This window comes from Colobus angolensis, unplaced genomic scaffold (genome assembly GCF_000951035.1).
Source record: "Colobus angolensis palliatus isolate OR3802 unplaced genomic scaffold, Cang.pa_1.0 Scaffold40, whole genome shotgun sequence".
Classification (NCBI taxonomy): domain Eukaryota; kingdom Metazoa; phylum Chordata; class Mammalia; order Primates; family Cercopithecidae; genus Colobus; species Colobus angolensis.
Window position 1 is genome coordinate 1,499,504 of NW_012117377.1, and position 22,242 is coordinate 1,521,745.

Below are 22,242 nucleotides of genomic sequence, written 5' to 3' on the forward strand. Positions count from 1 at the left end.
TACTCCACTAGTCCAAAGGCTAAAAAGCTAAAACCTGTGGCCTTGCTTAGGGTAGAGTTACAGTGGTTTTCCCATTGCCTCCCATAGTATGTGGCCACTTTGCTGGCAGGATTGTTTCCAAAGTGGTTTGTAGAGAGGTCTAGAGGTACACATAGAAACCACCTTCCAGTTCTTTCTTCAGAAAATAGAAGTAAAATAGGAAAGATAACAATTCCCTGAATCATTTTCTTCATACTTGTGGCATCAAAAACCACTGTCCTGGTAGATGATGAGAGAGAGCTGGCAGCATAGAAAAGTAAGGGAGGAAAGGTGACTAAATTTCATGTATATGGCTTTATGCAGACAGAATGGAGAATTATTCATACACAGAAGCAATTTTTATAAAGAGATTCTGAGAAAGAACTGACAAGCCAAGTTTGTTAAATTCGTTTTCTAAAAACAGGCATTAAAAGGTAATTATTATTTTGTAAAACTGTGTACCATGACAGGTATTATGAATGCTGTGATGTCTATACTTGACATTACTACATAATTAAGACTAGATTATTTCAAATCTTGAGAAATCACTCTCCTATTTCCTTCTCAAAGGTCATTATTTCCAAGTCATTAGTCTAAAAGGAAATATTAGAGTATTTGAATAGCATATAGGAAAGGAGCTTACATGTTTAAAGCAGATTTATTCTTTAGATGCTGCAGGAATTTAATTTACAATTGTGGACCTCTCAAAAGGCAGGAACATGCATATCTGATACCTCGGCATTCTAGAATTCTACTCAAACACTTCATCTACAAAGAGTGAAAGTGAATCAATTACCTTTCTCATTTTCTGGTAGTAAAATATTTAACACTATAAGACTATTAAATTGATCAGCAGTGCATAGCATTTCAGATATAATAAATGTATTAATAACACGCTTCCAGTCAAGCATATACACTTTTGGCAAAAGTCAATTCTTCCAAATATCAAAGGCTGATTTTCCCATGGTCACCCATTGTGTACAGCTGCCTGTCTTACTGCAGAAACATTGAGTTTAATAAACGCTTACTGAGGAACAACCATGTGTCCTCTCAGCTCTGACCAAGGTATACAGGTGCCGTCTCTCCACATGACCAGGATCTGGGTTGTCTGTGTCCTTCTTGCCTCACAGATCCACTTGCTCTTCAAAAGTAATAAAATAGTCTCTGAGTTCATTCTTTTTGATGAGTTGACATGCAGGTATGTTCTCACAAACTTACTTCTTTTACCACAATTCTAAAACTGTATATACATTTTTACTAAAACCTGGAAAGTAAAGAGTTTTAAAAAGAAGAAAAAAATTAGGCCTTCATAGTTTGTCGTACTGAGTCAACCACAACCACAGTTAACATATTGGCATTTTTCTTTGAAGACTTTTTTTTTCTAAGTTTTTCTTACCATGATTTTAATAATATTGCATGTGTTGTTTCTGTATTCTTATTTCATGTGTTAAAAGTATGTTCTGTTTTACTACATAGTTTTGCAAAACTTATTTTTGAGTAGTATTATGGACTGAATTGTATTCCTCCAAAACACATATGTTGAAGCCTAACTCCCAGTGTGATGATATTTGGAGAGGGGACTTTTGGGAGGTGATTACCCTTAGATGAGGTCCAATAGGATTAGTGCCTTGGTCCAATGCCTTCTTGTAAGGGATTAGAGCCCTTATAAAAAGAGATAGCTATCTCTCTTTGTCTTTTCCCTTCACACCTGCACAAAGAAGAGGTCATGTGAAAACGTGTTGAGAAGGTGGCTGTATTTGCCAAGTTACAAGAACCTTCACCAGGTATTGAATGGGCTAGCATCTTGATCTTGGACTTCCCAGACTCCAGAGCTATGAGAGAGAAATTTCTCTTGCTTAAGTCACCAGATCTATGGTATTTTGCTATAGCAGCTTGAGCAGACTAAGACAAGTGGCTGTATCATGTGTTGTTTAATTATTTCTGATTGTTCACAACAATAAAATTAGGATGTATGTCTTCGTGCATAAAGTATTTTTGTGTATTCCACATTAATTCCTTTGTGTAAATTCTCAGAAGTGGAATTATTTGATAATACATAGGAATAGTGACTAAATGTTTACAGATTGGTTATAACAGATTGCATACCCAAAAGAATAAGGAAAACATATCTCTGAAACCTAACAGCATTGAACCTGAAAATGTGACCAAAACTCTCTAAATTATTAGTTAGAATATCAGAACTATATTTGATAACAGCCTCAGGAAAATAGGGAAGAAAATTAGTTTATTTTCTGTTGTCTTTACTTTTTTTCTAGTCTTAATTTTCATTATATTCAGCAGGATTCATTTTCTTTCACTCTGGAAGGAAAAATAAACCTGAATGTCTTCAGATATTTAGATATCTGAATGCCTTCAGATATTTAATTCATTATTTTTTTCTCATGGAAGAAAGGTGATATCTGATAAACAGATCCTCATAAAAGAAATATTAAAAACAGCTACTGGGCTCTTTGCTCATCAGCTTGTATACCTTTCTATCAAGGTACCAGTGTTCCCTTGTATTCCTTCATTCTTGAGAATCGGCTGTGATATAATGTTAGAATCTTAGCTTTGAAAAGGATCTTGGGGCTATCAACCTCACATCCATCCAATATATGCCATTCCCTCTATAACATCTTCAGCAGGTATCCATTTAATGTCAGCACGAGTACATTAAGTGACAAGGAGCTCGCTATTTCGCAAGTCAGTCTAATTTACAGATATTCTTCTTTGACCTTTGGAAAATTGCTCTAAAAAGCAAGGCCCAAACTCTGAAACTTCTATGAGTTAACGCTGGTACTGCTTTCTGACAGAATCATGAAGAACAAATCTAATTCCACTTTCACTTCATAACCCCTCAGAACTTCGGAAAGAGCTATCAAACAAGCCTTTTCCTAGGTAAACGTTATCTATTCATCCCCTGTCCCCTACAGGATATGCCTTTGAGTCCTACTGGCATCTTAATGGACATATTCCTATTGGAGACAGTCATGTAGCCCACAGACTCGTTTTTGGTCCTTGAGTGTTTGGGAGGAAAATTAAGAGAGATGTGTGGGACGTTATTTCTTTAGTTTGGCACACTCCTCCTATTTTCTTACTTAAGAAGTGTTTCCTTATCTAAGTTACCTAGCGGCTTTGGGAAGTTTCTCAGTTTTTATTTGTGTCTGAAGGGGCAGCTCCTGTCTATCATTCTACCCTGAACATGCCTGATCTCATCTGAAAGGGCAGCTCCCTTGACTGAACCCATACTGTAGATATGACGTGAACAGCCTGGAGGAAAAGAGCTACCATCTCCCTTATCCTAACTATATTCCACTAATGATTAAAACCCATGTGATGCTTTTATCAGCTGTTTCTACCCTTTACTCTTATTTACCCTTCAGTTGTCTTCTTAATAATAACTAAAGTTCCTAAGACATTTTCTGACTGATTGGCAATCCAGTTGACTAAAGTTCTCCACTCTCTTTTACTTGTGCAGTTAGTTTTTTGAACCTAAGCATAGAACTTTGTACATAGTACCACTGACCATCATCTTCCTAAAGTCAGTTCAGCTAGGCAGAATTTTGAAGACTTTTTGGTCCTCATTCTACCAGTTCTTCATGGGATTGTGTGGTCTGCAGACAGCCTTCTCTCTCTAGCATATACTGAACAAATAATGAGCAAGACCAGACAGAGGGACTGTCAGAGGCATGGCACTGAAAACCTTTCTGTTTCCCCTGGGTCCTCCATGCTTCTTTCTCTTCTTTGAATCTTTCCTCATTCACCAAGACTTGTCACCAAGGTGTGCAAGGTGTGTCCTTAAAATGATTGTCAAGTTCTCCTCTTCGTTCTCATGATTGACAGCTGTCCCTCATCAAATTAGGCCTAGAGTTGTGCCGGTAATCACTTAGCTCAGCTAGCTGGCTCTTACCTCTCACATTCTCATCCATCCTGCATAACATTGCCTGATCATTTTCCTAAGATGTCACATTCATCACGTGTCTTCTGCTCCTGATCTTTAGACTCCAGTTAGAAATGCAGATCCCTCTGTGTAGAGTGCATTGACTCAGTCATCTCCTTCCTTCCTAACCCACCCAGTGTTCTGTGCAGCCTGGACTCTGATCGCCATAGGGATGTTTGCTCCCTCTCACCCCATTCCTTGCTCATGCTATTCCTTCCATCTGGAATATTCCTCACTCTCCTTATCAGCTATCCAAATCTTATCTACTCTTTAAAGGCCAAATTTAAACCTCTTTTTCTCCATGGAATTTATTTGCTTTTGTTTATGTTAGTCACTCTAAGTCAACTCCTAATGTCTAGACAATAATTTTTCTATTAACATTATCACTTTATAGTTCTAGTCATGTCAAGCTTCTTCTTCTGGGCTGCAGGGAAATTTCCTCAAGGAGAGGCAATTTCATTCAACGCTTTGGTAGAAACCATTTTTCCTCAGATAGCATTAAACAGATGGTTGATGCTTGGCAAATGTTGCTGCTCTTTGGTTGACTTATTTACCTTTTAAAGGAAGGTAGTACTTAAATTTGTCACTAATCTTGGAATTTCAACCTGAGGATAACATTTTGGGGCAATTAACCTATGCCCAGCCATTCTAACAGTATTCTGAAGAGTTGCCTACTTGCACCCAGAACATGGGTGCTTTGGATTCATTTCTGGCATTTATATCAAGGGAGGGCACTGCCGTTCGTTCTGATTTTAAAAACACTGTACACAATTTCTTCCCTTTACTGAACAATCTCTCTCTGGGTGCTACTCTGAGCTAACTTTCACAAATGTTCATTTCACTTATAAGTCTAGAAAGGTAATCATTATCATTTTCCCTTCCCAAATAAAAACTTTAGTATCAAAATAGCTTGTAGAAATTTCTGTCTGGCATATTAAATTAATGTCTACCATTTACAAAAATAAAATTCACCCCTCACTTTGATTTTTTTTTCCTCCAGACAGAGCCTCACTCTGTTGCCCAGGCTGGAGTGAGTGCAGTGGTGTGATCTCAGCTCTCTGCAGCCTCTGCCTCTTGGGTTCAAGTGATTCTCATGCCTCAGCTTCCTGAGTAGCTAGGATTACAGGCATGTGCCATCATTTAATACGACTTTAAGAAACAAATTTAATTCACTTAGTTATATATTTCTGTGCGGACCTGAATTCCCATTCAAAGAAAGTAGCCTGTTACAGGTAACTTTGTTTGTGTGTCCTGATTTATAGTATATTTATTTTAGCAACATTTATAATCTATAATAGATACCATGTGCAAATTGATAACATTTTAAGTGCTTTCCAAATCCCACACACTGCTATTCCACTCTCCCATGTCAAATATTGTTAAAATTAATTCAAAGTTGTATCACCACCCCAGAAATATACTGATTAGGCCCCCAACTACGGGCTTTATGGCAGTGGGCTTGATATTCTGAAAAGAGAGGAACATTGATAAGCCGTACTTTTATTCTTCTGGGAAATTCTTTTTTGCTTAATTCTCTTGCAAGTTCACACCAGTTTCTTGTTCCTCGGGCAACAGAGGAAGTTCTTAAGTTGTCTGGAGATTGCATGTCCCCACACACTAAAATCGTCTGAGCTGGATGATTCAGCTTTCATTACTGCTGTGTCTGTGAACAAAAAAGCAAAATGTGAGTCAATTCCAGGTTCCGTCACCTTTAGGAGTTGCCATGTAAAGGAAAACATAGAAGATTAATGTTATTATTCTGATTTTATGTTGTTTTGTTGTTGTTGTTGTTTTGGGTTTTGTTTTTGTTTTTGTTTTTGTTTTTGTTTGAGACGGAGTCTCGCTCTGTCTCCCAGGCTGGAGTGCAGTGGCGCGATCAGGGCTTACTGCAAGCTCCGCCTCCCGGGTTCCCGCCATTCTCCTGCCTCAGCCTCCCCAGTAGCTGGGACTACAGGCGCCGCCACCACGCCCGGCTAATTTTTTGTATTTTTAGTAGAGATGCGGTTTCACCGTGTTAGCCAGGATGGTCTCCATCTCCTGACCTCGTGATCCGCCCGTCTCGGGCTCCCAAAGTGCTGGGATTACAGGCGTGAGCCACCGCACCTGGCCGATTTCATTTTGTTTAGAGGAGATGGGTGAGAAATGGCTACCATACAAATCAAGAAATTCAAAAAGGCAAACAGTTGGTGACTGTCACCTAACAATAGGTTATTTTCTTTTATCCTTTCCCCAAGACATATGCCCTCTAACATAAGCATTAAAATCAAATTATATAATTCTGAGAAAACCTGTTCTCAAAGCTTTAGGGTAAAAATTGTTTAATCAAATTGCAACACAAATTGAGAAATATCATTAAAGTGATAATATCATCCTGTAAGAATTGCTAAATCTACTTGAAGTTTGTGTTTGATTCACTCTATTCAGAATTGCTTGCATATGCAAATTACTGATATCAGTAAAGTTAATGGAACACCCACTCTGTGTCGGGTTTTAGAGACGTAAAGGCTAATAGAATGTAGATTCTATTCCTGAGGAGTAAAATATAATGGAGGAAGCAGACATGCAACCAGTAACTTCAACCAAAGAATAATCAGAAAACACTCTGAGTGAAAGGACAATGGGAAACACAGATTTATTTGTTTATTAATTCATGCGGGAACATCTCATTTTTATGTCAAGTTTGACATTTCAACTGGAAAGAGCTGGAATAACTTTGGAGCAGTAGTTCTTTGGGAAGGTAATACACATTTATCCTTTGGAGTTTTTATGCAGGTCACAAAGAGGCTTTATCCAGCTTGGTGCATTTTAAAGAAATATTGTTTAGGGAAGTTTCTGAAATGCCCCTTTACAGCTCTTTTGGAAATAGTCTACACTGGCTGTGATTTTTGCACAAAGAACATTGAAGATAATTCAGGCAAAAAGAGCAGAAAGATCTGCACGTAGGAATCAACCACAGATACAGTAGTGTTAAAGTGGGCCTGCATCATGCACCCATTGAGAGGTGTGGAATAAAGCAGTGTTGAAGAGCTGACCTTGGAAATGATACCTGTGTGGGGAATTCATTCTTTATTTAACTCATAAATTAGTCAAAGAAGAATTATTGGCAAGACTGACTTGAAGTTTTGTATTGATGAAAAAGAAAGAAGGAGGGGAGGAAATCTGGTGAACCAGATCCAGGAAGAAGAGAAGAGAATAAATATATGTATGTTTTAGTTTCTTGTCACAGAAGGAGGAACACAGGTCACAGCAACCTTTTTCACAAGTAGGTAGGTCCCTCTTATGCAATTTAAGTAATGAAACAAATATTAAATCTCTTCTCTGTGCAGGGTGCTGTGGTCAGCATCATGAGTAATACCAGAAGGAGGAAAGGTTAGCCCTTCCCCCAAGGGACGAGGCTTATTTATTGCCAGAAGATAAGATGTGTATACATGTAACAGCAATGCAGGGAAAGATATATTAATATTTATAATAAAGATGCAAATAGAGCTAGAGGGAGCTTAGAGGAATACATTTATTCTAACAAGGGTTATGGCAGAATTTATGTGAAAGTCTTCTTTGGGCTAAATGATAATCAGAAAGTCTATAGGCATGCATGGAAAGGAAAGACACTCCAAATTAAAGAAATATAAAATGTCTGGGTGTGATGGGTTCACGCCCATAGTACCAGCACTTGGGGAGGCCAAGACGGGAGGATGACTTAAGGCCAGGAGTTTGAGGCCAGTCTGGACAACACAATGAGAACCTGTCTCTACAATAAAATAAAAATAAATAAATAGCCAGGTGTGTTAGCATGCACCTGTCGTCTCAGCTACTTGGGAGGCTGAGGCAGGAGGATCACCTGAGCTCAGAAGGTCGAGGTTACAGCGAGCTATGATCATGACACTGCACTCCAGCCTGGGCAGCAGAGCAAGACCCTGACTCAAAATAAAAAAGAAAAAGTTTGAAAAGAAGAAAGTATGGAACATAGTTGGGGAAAAGCAAATAGCCGTATCTGAGCACGGTAGACTCATGATGCTCTCTTCTACTAAAACTGCCTTTACTTTTCTCGTAAAAGTTGAAAAATACCATTTGGCCATGTGTGCATTAATTTGCTAGGGTTATCGTAACAAAGTAGCAGAGAATGGAAGGCCTGAACAACAGAAACTTACTGCTTCACAGTTCCGGAGGCAGGACTGGCTCCTCCTCACAGCTGTGAAGGAGAATCTGTTCCATGTCTGCCTCCTGGCTTCTGGGGGTTGCTGGCAATCTTTGTAGTTCCTTGGCTTGTAGATGAATCTCTCTTCTGCCTTCGTCTTCATATGGCGTTCTCCCTATGTTCTCCCTATGGCTCTGTGTCCAAATGTCCCCTTTATTTATTTATTTATTTATTTATTTATTTTAATTTTTTTAGGATGTAGTCTCACCCTGTCACCCTGGCTGGAGTGTAGTGGTGCGATCTTGGCTCACTGCAAGCTCTGCCTCCCGGGTTCATTCTCCAGCCTCAGCCTCCCAAGTAGCTGGGACTACAGGCGCCTGCCACCACGCCTGGTTAATTTTTTGTATTTTTAGCAGAGACGGGGTTTCACCGTGTTAGCCAGGATGGTCTCGATCTCCTGACCTCGCCTGCCTCGGCCTCCCAAAGTGCTGGGATTACAGGTGTGAGCCACCATGCCCGGCCCAAATGTCCCCTTCTTATAAGAACACTAGTGATATTGGATTAGGGCCACTCTAATGGCCTCATTTTAAGGTGATTACCTCTATAAAGACCCTATCTTTATAAGAAAGGGGAAATTAACCTGTATGAGGATATAAAGAAGAGAAAATGACTTTTAGGCTGGCAGATAGGTTCACTATATCTATACATTTATTTATCAAGTAGCCTTGATGTTCCACGTAAAGAATAGAGACATTATTCTAGGCAATGGAGCTCCATGGCCAATGTGTACAAGATGATAAAATTACCTTGGAATACTAAGGAAGCTTTTATATACAACTGAGATGCAAAGTTGTAAAACAAATGATAAAGGTAGATAAGATTGAAAATAACAGAGAAGAATTAAATATCATAAGTCTGATGAGGAGCTTGGATGTCAAGGAGAATGGTTATCATTTATTTAGATTATTTTAATTTGTTTTTTAATAAATTACTAAATTATTTTATGTTATATTTATATGTTATAATTATATGTGAATTATAAATAATTCATGATATATAAGTAAATTATAATACAAACAATATATATTATATATAGTGAATATGCAATAAAATATAATAAACATGCATTATTATAATTTATAATTCTGTTATTACATTCTAAATATTTAGAAGACTATTTGTAAAGATTTATTTATGGGACAGTAGGAAAATTTGACTGACAGAAAGGATACTTTCCTTTAAAATCCAGGAGATGGAAAAGGTTCCTGAACACAGCAGGGTCATCCCATGGCTAGGAGAACAGACCGGTTCCCCAATCCACATCATACAAGGAGCTGAAGCCCTGTTTTCAAACACTGTCTCCTGGGTTGGATTGGCTGTCTCCATTTCACCAACTTCTTGAAACTTAATACCTAGAAAAAAATTTTGCTCCCTCTCAGCACTGCCCCATCTCACTCCTCACACATGTGTGTATGTACATACACACACAGACATGCGCCCCCACATGTGTGCATGTAGACACACACACACAGAGACATGTACCCACACACATGTGCATGAACACACACAGAGGCATGCACCCCCACACACGTGTGCATGTACACACACAGAGGCATGCACTCACACACATGTGCATGAACACACACAGAGGCATGCACCCCCACACATGAGTGCATGTACACACACAGAGACATGTACCCACATACATGTGCATGAACACACACAGAGGCATACACCCCCACACACGTGTGCATATACACACACAGAGGCATGCACTCACACACATGTGCATGAACACACACAGAGGCATGCACCCCCACACATGAGTGCATGTACACACAGAGGCATGCATGGCATGCACAAATGCACATGCCTTATGCTACATGCATTGAAATGCTAAAGGGCTACATACAAAAAAAACTGGATTTATCATCATAAATAGTTTTTGGAAAAGTAGGAAAAGCAGAATGACATTTTTTCAACTTTTATGAGAAAAGCAAAGGCGCAACGTATGGTAGTAGAAGGAACATAGACTTTGGAGTCTGGCAGTCAGCCTTGCGCTGAGCTCCACAAACAATTTTCTGGGTAACTGTGGACAAATGAACTAACCTTACGAACTTTGGTTAACATTTACGTAAGGTGGGGATAAATATGTCATCTAGCTATTTGGAGGACTAGATGAAATAAGTTATATAAAGAATGCAACAGTAAGTTGCATATGCCTTTCATTATTCTGATTTTTAGTTTTAATAACCAGAAAGATTCCAGACATTTCTCCCAGTAGATTTAAACATATGCTTATGCACAGACTGACTTGCTATTTTACTCATGAGTCTAAAAAAAATTAGCTGTATAATAAAAAAAATCAGAATATCTGTATGGAAAAACACATGGCTGTTGTGGCCTGTGATAATTCTCGGCAGAACTGGCAACTATTGTTTGAGTAAAGTTTCCTTCAGTCATTTTGCAAACCTCAGTGTTCCGAATTATGAGCTAACTGTTTTGGAAGTGAATAAAATCTACACTTTCAAGTGAATATGCCAGTGTTAGAAGGAAACATAAGGAACAATTCTAAACTTCTTACGCAGATGCATGGTATTGGGCCTGCAGAGACACACAATAGCAAGAAAGCAATGGTTTTGAAATAGGATGTAAATAAAACATCCTTCTTTTTTTTTTCATTGCTTTTGTAGTTCTTTTGTACTTCATAATTCCAATAGACATTTTCTGGGCAAGAGAGTTTGTCAGCAATTATTCTGTTGAGGATCTGGAAAAAAAAAAAAAAATTAAATACCTTCACTTATCCTACTTTATCCCTGACTCTGTAGCTAAACTTAAGCATGGATTGAAAATAAACATACCTTGAGATAATTTAATATAGAAGAGTATTGGGCCTTGGCCTTGAAACTATCTTTCAGACTACGATTCAGATTAAATTCATTTATGAATACCCTTTTAACTCTTTCTTCAATCTGTCTCTAACTTGGTAAATAACTACTGTGGAATATTTCATGAAGAAGAAAGTACCATTGAACTCCTCATAGGCAGGCAATGGCAGTAAGCGAATGTGCTAATTCTGCAACATGGGAGGAGATGTGGCCTGAAGGATAATTGAGGGTGTGTAATAACACTTTATTTTTTAGACTAAACCATGTATATGTGATCTTCCCCCGCCTGTTGCTAAATGATAGCAACAAGCTTGTGGTGGTTCAGGACAAAACCCTGGGGCCATCCTTGAATCTGGCTCTTCTTCCATGCTTCCAGTTGGATTCGTTCATCAGCACTCATCAGCTGTAGCTAGAATTTCACAAATTCTCACTGTTTATGCTGGCCCAAGCTCGGATTAGCTCTTACTCAGATGATTGCAGGAGACTTCCAGTTGCCCTCTGGAACTTTAGCACTGATCCCTTCAGCCTATCTTTTGCACAGTAGCTGGAGTCATATTCTAAAATTCAGTCTCTACTCAACACCCTCCAGTGGCTTCCCAGCCTCTCTTGTTGGAGATTTCCTAACTATCCTACATAAAAGAACATCTCAGCATCTCCACCCCTGGGACTCTCTAAACCCCCCACCTCCTTTATTTTTCTCCACAGCACCATTCACCAGCATTCATCCTATAATTTTGGGTGTTTATTTGTGGGCTTAACCACCTAAAAATATAAGCCTCATCCAGAAAGGGCCAGTTTTTGCCAATGTTACTGTTCTATTCCTGGCTCTTTGTTTCCTGGTTTAATTTTTTTTTTTTTTCCCGTGTTTGGAGTCTGTAGGTTCCGTGGTACTATCTGCTGACTCCTTAGTGTGTGAAACAGAAGTTTCACATTTATCTCTTTATCTTCTCACTCTCTGTCACCATGATTCCAAATAAACTAATTAATTCTCCTTAAGATCCCACTTTACTTTCTAACTCCAATAAATGTAATTATCCGCTGCTGAATTGCTTGACACGTGTAGAGGGTAAAAGCTTTCATTTTGCCAGCAATATGGTCTTTCACTCCCTCCCCAGTTAGGAAAAATAATAAAAGATATGTTACCCCAAAATTATACTCCCTAAAACATACTGTTTTCTGTTTCTATCTATTTATTTGCTTATGTTTAAACACACAATGCTTTCTCTTACTTTCTATTTTTCTGCAACTACATTCCGTATTTAGCACTCAAAGTTTTCAGACTGAAACCCAGACCAGTCACATCGACATTTCTTGCAGTTTCTTGAGCACTTGAAGCTTGTTTGCCACCCCAGGTCTTTGTTCTCTGGGTTATTTTGTCTAATACTTTTTCAGACTGCCTCCTGGTGAGCAGGGGTCTTGGTTCTAATGTCTCCACCTTGAGGCGGATTTTACTGACCACCATATCTAAAATAGTCACACTCTTGACAATCACTCATTTTACCCACGTAGCCTGCTTTATTTCTTTCTGTAAAGCAGCCAATGTTATCTTATAAATTTAGCTGTCATTTTGTACCCTCCAGTAGAATAAAGTTCCTTTGAATCGGTGACTTTATCTACTCATTTCTCCAGCTAGGACAGAGCTGCCTATGTGGCAGGGGTTCCATACGTGTTGAGAAAAAAAAAAAAATGAATGAATGAATTCCTTTGTATAGACATTAAGCTGCTAAAAGGGGGTTATAAATCCCTTTAACCTCTTGTCACTAGCTGCTTTTGGAAATACCATTGTCAGGGACAAGTTTTTGAGAGTTCTTTAACCTATGAGGCAATTTCTAGACATTTATTTTAAGTTGGGACGTTCTACTTAAGTAGCTAAATTGTGAATTAAAGAGGTTAACCAGTGACAGATCTAAATTCTTCATTATTGACAAAGCTACTTTGTTTTATCTTTTCTTTAAAGCTCAGGTGTTTTAAAAAATTAATGTCAAAATTTAAAACAATATCCACATTATTTAAGTTAAAATGATATTAATTGCTATTTGACATGAAGCACCATTGTATCATGAGATATTACTAAAGGTAACTCTGCAGTCCTCCTCCACCTCTGCCAGATGAGGAAGGACACTGATTGTGATGCTTCTAATGGCAATTTCATGTTGCCAACATAGACCTTGAAAGCTAGTTAATGTTGTTGGACTTGTCATGGAATTCCAGAAACAAACCATTGTGAATCAAACAATTAAATAGCAAATTTAAACAATTAAAGAAAAATAACAGTCGTTCCATTATCTGCATCTATGTGTTATATGTATAGCTATATCCATATTATGGAAATATATATATAGCTGTATGCATATAGATACTCTCTATATATGGAACTATACCCATATATATGTGTATGTATGTATATAACTACATCCATATTATGGAAGATCAGTCTTGCAGTTGATCAGGAAATTACAAAATTCTGTGATCTAAGTTGGGCAGATATTTTGTATAATCTTACTAATTCCATATCTATAGGCAGGCTGATAATGCAAGAACACCCAACAACCTAAATGATGAGAAATAGCATTGTAAATGATTAAGATTGTTAAAACTGTGGAGATAGATATGTTATGGGTTTGGGTATGTGACATATGAGGAGGAGGGTATGAAGAGATGAGGAGGGGACCTATGGTTCACTTTGGATACAAGCTTCAGTTAAGCACTTAAATTAGAATAGTTTACTGAGTATTATTTAGTTGTTTAACCAGGTACCAGACAGAGAATTTAGTAACTGTATTGAATGCCAAGTTTAGATAAAGTCAATTAATATTTTTTTCTTATATCTCAATTCTTGACCAGTTGCTTCTTTCTAAGCATAAAGAAAATAAGCATAGCCTTTAAGGCCTTAATACATTTGGCTTTGGAGTGAAGGTTGACCATTCCTCAACCATGTACCCTGGTACCTCTTACCACACCCCAAAAATCCTGCTGTGTTCCTAACTTCATTCATGCTATACCTCCCACCAAGAAAGCCCATCTCCTTCTTTCCCAGCTTTGTTTGGCTTCATTTTAGGAAACTGAAATAATACTGTTCTGAGTTTTCAAAACTATTTGACCACTCTTACTCATTCTGCAAGACCCAGCAAAAATGCCACCTCCCCACGATACCGCCCTGAGTTCCCAGGTAGTGTCAGTGAGACCTCCTTCTGGGCCCTTGACATTGTACAGATGCAGCTGCGGTGGCACAGATGAGATTCCTTCATTTTCTCATTCCTTCTGTTTCTACCACTACACCATAAGGTTTTGAGGTCATGCATGGATCGTGTCTGTAACCCCAATAACAAATTGGAGTTTTCTTCCTCCTCTGAGACTGGGTAAACTTTACTGACCCCCATCCAACTTTGCATCCTTTGAGTCCAGGGTGCTCCCCAAAAGTCTTGAACATTACTCAAGAGTTTACTCCTATTCAGTCCCCAGTGTCTGCACTCCTCTTTCCATGTGGTTCAGTAAAGCTTGGCCACCCAGACCCCCATTCCATCCATCAGCCCAAAGATTTAATAAATCATTAATTGTTAATAATACATGATATTAATATTAAATAGTAAGAAGTAATAAATTATTATTATTGATAAATATTAATGAATTCATCAAGTTCCAGAGGGCTTGAGGGGTTCTGAGGAGAGGATCACAAAACAATAGGTCTCCTTCCACCATCTCTTTAGTCCACTGCCACACTCCCTCTGTCTCTATCTTCTCATCTCCATTCCCTTCTCTCTCTCTCTCTCTCTCTCTCTCTTTTTTTTCTAGTGACAGGGTCTCACTCTGTTGCCCAGACTAAAGAACAAGGGTGTGATCATAGCTTACTGCAGCCTCAAACTCCTGGGCTCAAGGGATCCTCCTGCTTCAGCCTCCTGAGTAGCTGGGACTACAGGCATGCACCACCATATTGTAGAGATGAAGTCTCACTCTATTGCCCAAGCTGGTCTCAGGCTCCACACCCAGCCCCATTCCCCTCTAGCTATAGCTAGATCCTCACCAGGGATCCCCAGAGCAGATCCCCCCAGACTTAGATGACTTTTGATCTCAGCCTTTGCCTCTAGTAAGCCCATTCAGAAATATTCCCAACAAAGAAAACTCTCCCTTTAAGATAAATTCTCAGACTACTCAAAAAGAGAAGTTTTTTATCTCAATTATACATTATATCTATCTTTGTCATGAGCACAGGATCAATAATTTTGTAGATGTTTAAAAAATAATTTTATTCACTGTAATTGTTCCAGTTATCTTGGTCCCTGATCAATTTCAGGTAACTTTAGGAGTCTTCTATTTTAGTTATCCTTGGTTGTGATTTGAATGACTTAGCTGGTTTGTGAGCTACTTTAATTTTGCTTTTGTCCTTTGCAGAATTCTCTTTAGGTCAGAAGAAGAAAAAAGATTATTTGAAAGTAATCTCTTACTTAGGAAATATTTCTGGAAAATAAGTGAAATTTCTATTGAAAGCTGAAAATGACAAAATTCACCTTTCAGTTTTATTGTCAGGATCTTATACTAACAGAACTGTGTAGTTGGAATGAATGAAAAAACAGAACTCTCTGTAAGCTGGGGTATTTCTGACTACTGAAAATACTTTACATTTTAACAAGTGTCTGTGGCTAGCATTTAGAAGAATATAAGCATAATGCCACGTTTCCTCGAATACTTGCATTGCAATCTCAAAAGCTATTTCCCTTAGAAATCTGAGAGCAGTGATAAATCTATTTGGTAGAGACTGTATTTTGTAAACCCTAAAGCACTAATAAATGAGTGTTTCTCTTTAATGAGAAGGTCCAATGTTTCATCATGGACAAATACCCACATTTGATTGAGTAGAGATGGCCTGTTATCCCCAGGGTTCTCCCCTGACCATATCTGGACTATTTCATTACTCCTCTGCAGTGGAATTTGATCATAAAGTAAAAAGACATATTTTTGGCCTTTTAATTTACCCAGGATTTAAACATAGGTATGATACAGCGACAAGTTAATCAGAGATGTGTTTGGCCTTTTAAATCCCCTTCAAATCCTTGACACAGGGCCAGATGCCAGTGCCTAAAAAGGAAGTCCACACGGGCAGCACCAACACCGCCCGCTGTGCCCAGCACAATCTGCTTCTGCAAAGACTGTGTAAACGTACTTCATGGGCCTTTCTGTGCAGTAGAAGACAAGAGCATAAAGTACATTAAGTGTGTTCACTCCATTTCTGGGAGGCAGCTGAGCCAAATAAAGTGAATTCCAAATTGGAAGTCACAGACCTGAATTACAGTTCCGGTTATACTGTTTATCATCTGCATACCCTTAACCAAGTCACTTCTGAGTTCTGGGTGTCCATTTCTTCATCTATAATTATGGATGATACTATTTGCCCTGTAATTATACTGTCGATTCTCTAGGGATGGTTGATATCTTGTTCTTCCTTTCCATCACAATTGTCCCTGGCCCATTGCTCAACACAGGCTTTTTGAGGAATTAAAATAGGTGTGTTGTGGGGCATAAAATAAAATAACAAACAGAACAACCTCCAAATAAAATGTAGAATGATTAATGCAACTGTAATTTTATTCTGTATACTACGTTACTGAAGATGCATTGCTTATTCCACGATTTGCGCCAACACCAACATCACATTGATGAGAAGCCTCCCTGTATGTTGGGCTTAGTTATTCTATACCTCCCATCACAGATCTCCATGGACAGAGAATTTTGCATTTACCCATTTCATTGTGTTATGTCAACCACAGCTGGGGTGACCACTTGTCCCAGTTTGCTGGAGACCTCGCAATTTACCTCTGTTGCCGTGACACAGTTATGATTACTCTCTTTCACTAACAAACATGCCTTAGTCTGGATGATAAATTGTGTGATCACCTTACTTAAGTATTAAAAAATGATGTTCCATTAAATTGTTTTATGGAGGAGGGACAAAACATAAACCCAGAGAAACGTATGTAGCTCTTTAAGGTTTTAAGCCCTATTCTTTAAACCAGACACGATGTTAATATGGCAGATTTCTTTCATATCATTTGGGTAACTCGTCTGTGTATGCCTAACCAGCAATGCTTACAAAATTAGGAGATGTCTCTCAAGGCCTTAGTTCACTGACTTAAAACTGCTTTTTGCTTGCCTGCGGGAAACCCAGCCTTCTATTAGTTTTTGCATTTGAAGAACTTCTGGAAATTTCCAGGATCTTCATTCATTAATTCAATAAATACAGCACTAGCACAGACAGCACGCCATGAGCTCCTGAGTGTGCAGTGGTGAACAAGAACGGACAGCCTTGGCCCTCATGGAGCGCATCATCTAAAGAGAGAAACAGGTGTTAGTAATTTTACAAACAAAAAGCTGCTTTTCTGATGCTGCACCTAACCCATAATGCTTCAAAGGAAAGGTGGCAGCGTAGGGTGCTCTGAGAGCCCCTGATAGTGGAATTTGAGCTTGTCAAGAATGCTCAGGGAAAGTTTTTTGTGGAAGGTCCCATTAAGCTGAGACCTGAAAGATAAATCAAAGTTACTTGGGTGAGGCAGGATGAGCAGAGACAGAAGACAGATTGTGCCAAGGCCCTGCAGTAGAAGGGCGCACAGGCACAGGACGGGGAGGAGATAGAAAGGACAGAAATTGCACCAACACATAACACAGCAAGAAGAGAAAGCCTCATGGAAAATGAGGCTGCAGAAGTAGCTCAAGAGGTAGGGAAGAAATTCAAGTGTTTTAATCCAGTGTGGATACAATCAGAATTGTGCCTAGAAAATATTAGCTCAACTCAGTTGTGAAGAATAGACTGAGGGGCAGGAGAACCAGAGTAGGTGAGATGACAAGGAAGGAGGCAAAATTTGGTGAGTTTGGGGTTTGAGATGCCTGATCTCTTGAACAACCTAAGTGGGTAGTTGTACAGTGATAACTACAGCATGTGAGAGAGATGTGAGAGAGACATGGCATTACATGGAATGAAGATTTTGCCGATAGTTTAAGCTGAGAAAGAGTACTGTGGAAGAACTTGTTAAAAGGTGGACAAATGAAAAGAACCCTGAAAAGAAGAAGTAAGGGGGAATTTAGGGAATGATGATGTCCTGAAGCCAGGGAAAGAGTGAATTATAAGACAGGAGTGGCTAACAGTATCAAATACCACAGATTAAGTGAGTAAAAACTGAAAAGTACCCATTAAGTTTATCAACTGTGAGGTTACTGATTACCTTGGAAATACCAGCTTCAGTGAAGAACTGTTAAGAATTAAAGGCGTATTTAGATTGGTTAAGAGCAAATGATTGTGTACACACTACATATTTTAAGTAGTTAGAACATAAGAGGACAGAGGGCACTATAACTAGAGGAGGAAATAGGCTATGTACAAGAATTTTTGTCAATCATTTGGTTTGTTTTGTTTTGACAAGGCTTGTATGCAGTGGTGTTCTGATAAACCAGGCCTCCAGAGGAGAAATAAAAGCTCTAATTTGTAGCTATTACAGATGACCATGGCGTAAATACCCTCACCATGGCTGGGGTAAAACTATCAAGGCAGAATGCCGATTTGAGAAGATACCCAGAGTTAGCTATCAGCTTCAGTGCACCACTGCACAGAAACCAGTGGGATGGGAGAGGTTGATGGTTTGTGTGCGAAGTGGGATTGCTAATAAAGCAGATAAAGAGGGAAGAAGGTAGGATCCAGAGTAAAGGTGGGAAGATTAGTTTTGGATAAGAGAAAAGATATCTTTTCTAATGAGTTGGGTAGCAAAGAGTTACACTGGAATCAGTTCATTGGGAGGAAAGGAAATTGAATGAATTCTCACCCCATGGGCTATTTTACCTGTAAATTAGGACAGGAGGGCTTTGCTGAGAGTGAGGAAGTGGCAGTTGGTACATAATGTTGGATTGGAAGAAACAGTTAAAGCTTGAAAGAAAAAGAGATGTGGAAGAAAATGTGGACGGTGTTGAAGTCCTAGTGATGTTGAAGACCAGGGCTTTGTACCCGTACCATTCTGCAGAGTCACATGAAGTTATCCAGAATGTAGCAACCCGGTATATGGAAACAGACATAAAATACTTGCATTGATCTTGGGTTGAAATTTTGGAGGAAAATGTGGAGGGATGACAAGAATTCAAGCGAGAAGTGGGTACTGACAGGAGGATGTTTGAAATGATGGGCTATGATGTCTAGGTAAAAGAGAGAAGAAAGGAGAGCCAAGGGGAGCTTTTAGAAGTAAATTAAGTGATACTTTTAAGAGATTTGAGATCTGAATGAGGTTGTAGAACAGATGGAGTGGAAATACGAAGTCAGTAGAGTTGAAAAGTTGGATGGTGCCATTTAGAGAATAACTTCAGAGAGAGAACAAGTATAGAGGTGGCCAAGTTTGGGGTGGCCATGATTGTGACTGGCTGAAACAGGGTGGAGGCTCAAAAAGACTATCATAGTGAATAATAGGAAACTGTAAAGCTGGTGCTGGATGATAACTGAAAAGGGCATTGACATCATCGAGGATCTTGGGTTGGATATTAAGACTTTAAGCCGTGTACCAAAGCCTTTGTTAAATGTAGAAGGCTTCACTGGGACCCCAGCCCCTCACAGGGGGAAATGATGTTTACAGCTAAACAGTGTGACTCTCAAAAGAGTCGTTTTGTGGCTTTTTTGCAAGAGAGTGAATAAATACTATTTTTAATTTGGTAATAAAGAAAGCTAACCAGTGGGTCCTAAAATAGTGAGGATTAAAAAAAAGAAGAGGAAGAGGGGAAGGGAGAAGAAGGGAAAGGAAAGAAGAACCTAAACTTTAAAAAACGTTGCTGGATGAAAGGAGGAGCCCAAACGTAGCTCAAGTGGAGCAGGGATGTAGCTCTCTGAAAAAATGAGAATGTACAGGAGGGTTCATTTGGTTTATTTGTATGTGTATTTGGTTGTCTGGCTTGGTTTAGATTTGTTATTAATAGTCTGTTTTGATTTTAACCATCCATATGGCATATTTGAAGAATATTTGTTCCAGAAGATAGTTATGAGATGACATATTAAGAGATGATAATTGAAATGTCCTCAATGCCAGTAAAACGAATGTTCTCGATCACTTACAGTTTTTTCATGTTTTTTTTTTTTTTTGCATGAATAAAGTTACCAGGAGTACATTTTCCAAAATAGAAAAAGTTCAAATGTAAGATCTGAATTGAATTGTGAGCTTCTCAAACAGTCTTCTTGGATTCATGTCTCAACTGCAAAAGATTGAGATCCTGAATAAGGCTTATGGGTGTATTAAAACTGTACACTTGCAGAGGAAGTAGACTTGAATAGCTATTGGCCTTGAAAGCAACCAGTTTTGTGGACTTAATTATGCTGGTACCAGGAAAGCATAGAATAGATCCTCTTGATACCAAGAGCCATGCTGGACATTAACAGTATCACAGAGAGGAGTGGGGACCATTTCTTTGGAATAAAGTTGAAATATGTTTCTTAATAGACAACTCTCTCAGCATTATAAAATCCTGATATAGAACTCAAGAAAAGACACACACACACCCCCAAGATTTTTATCGTTGTTACGTTACTAAATAACAACTAATGTGGTTATTGGTTGTTATCAGTTCGTTAGGGATTGGAGTTAATGTTTCTTCAGATCTGAGCAATAACCTATGTGGTAAAGTCTTAGTGTGGCAAAAATTTGGAATCCGAGGGGCGTGCTTACATAATCTGCTTTCTTAAGGTATGGTTTACTCTTTTATGCTACCTGTCATTTCTGCCTTAAACAATGTCCAGGAAATTCAGCCATACACAACAAAGAACCAGATCCCTCATTTCAGTTCTATCCTTCCTCCTCTAGAACTGACATTTGTTGAGGCCATGTCCTCAAAGTGACATGTCCTGCTCTAGCTAAATGGCAGTAATCTGTGTTTTATTCCAGCAGTTTATCAAGCTATGTCATTTTATGCCATGTCAGTTTATAGAGAGTGGCACAAGATACAACAGGATAAGGAAGTTGACTTTTCTATTTGTCTACTTCATTGAAAACACGATTTTGTTTACTGACAAGTAAATGGTATAGGTATAAGCAAAGAGTAGCAACTACCATATTATTCTGCCAGAATCCTCATGTTACCGTTTCAAAAAATGCCAAGAAAGATGACAGTGCATGTTATAACATCCCTTACAAATAATAGCAAGGCTTTAATCAACTGATGTACAGACACACTCAGGATTGAAATGCAACCTACTAGGGTGAAACATGACAAGCAGTTCATTGAACACTGCGCAGAAGGTAAATGAAGTGTATATTTTCCAATCACAACTGGAATTTTAAGTGAGTGAAATGGAATAAACTCAGTTTGGAATTTGAAATAAATTCACCGTGGAATGTGTCTTAGAGACCAAGGTTTACACTAGTGCTATACAAACCCCTCAGCATGAAACATGACACAAGATGAAATTTTCCTGGCATCTTAGAGTCAGATACAGACTTCTGAAGGCCCAGGGCACAGACATTTCGTCAAGAGCTATTTGTTTCTAATTGCAGAAGAAAATACAGATGTTTATATAATACTCTGGGTCAGGAGTAATATTCCACCTGGTACATGGAGTTGTGTACACTTTCTCGAGGTGGTATTTCTATCTGAGTGTTACCAATACAACATTTTCATCAAATTTCCATTCTTCTTTTTCTTGAAGTCTGCTTGCATAGTTCTAAGGAGTGTCATAGATCACACATAGTGACACTGATTAGTAGAAATGAGAAGTGGTTGGAGAAAACACAAGGAAAGAATCAACTTGAAGTCATTCAGAAGTAACCACTAGTATCAATTTAACTACCCGGTTGCCAAAGCTTTTTGCTTAAATTACAGATTCTCATGAGCTGGTAACTTTGCAGGGGAGTCAGAAAGAGGAACAGGTGTTATACACAAGGCCGAAGAAGCAATTGGTAACTACCAATACATCTTTTTCTAAGGTAAGTTTAAGGTCACGAAAAGACTTACTGTACAGAGTTGAAAAACTTACATATTTCTTAGAAGCTTAGAAGTTATGAGTTTAGTTGGGGCTCCAGGAAGATGCAAGATGCTAGACTCCAAAACATAAGAGAGAGGTCCTGTGTAGAATAACATCCTACAGATTAAAGGAGGACTCAAGACTAGAGGAAAAATTTAGCAAAATACAGGGCTATGAGTTAGGCGTTCCTAGTTAGAGTCTGAGTGTCTAGAAATGATGAAATGGGTGAGCTCCGGGAATGAAGGATGTGTGAAATTGGTAATCAGATCTACTGGTTTGCTTGTTCTGA

General features: G+C 38.7%; 1 protein-coding gene and 1 long non-coding RNA gene across 3 annotated transcripts in view; one reads left to right on the plus strand and one right to left on the minus strand.

Moving 5' to 3' along the window:
* Window positions 1–22,242, plus strand: part of CHRM3 (cholinergic receptor, muscarinic 3) — a 528,952-nt gene that overhangs the window by 311,320 nt on the left and 195,390 nt on the right. Inside the window, exon 6 of one of the 2 annotated variants that reach the window (XR_001003275.1) lies at window positions 21,812–21,915. The exons of the other annotated variant lie outside the window; for it this stretch is intronic. The gene's annotated coding sequence lies outside the window, so the exon portion shown is untranslated. The remainder of the gene's footprint in view (window positions 1–21,811; window positions 21,916–22,242) is intronic. 2 annotated transcript variants of the gene reach the window in all.
* On the minus strand, window positions 9,952–22,135 carry LOC105521473. The gene is made up of 3 exons (XR_001003276.1): window positions 21,966–22,135; window positions 17,215–17,302; window positions 9,952–10,860 (listed from the first exon to the last, which is right to left on the minus strand). It is a non-coding gene; the product is annotated as an uncharacterized LOC105521473 (long non-coding RNA).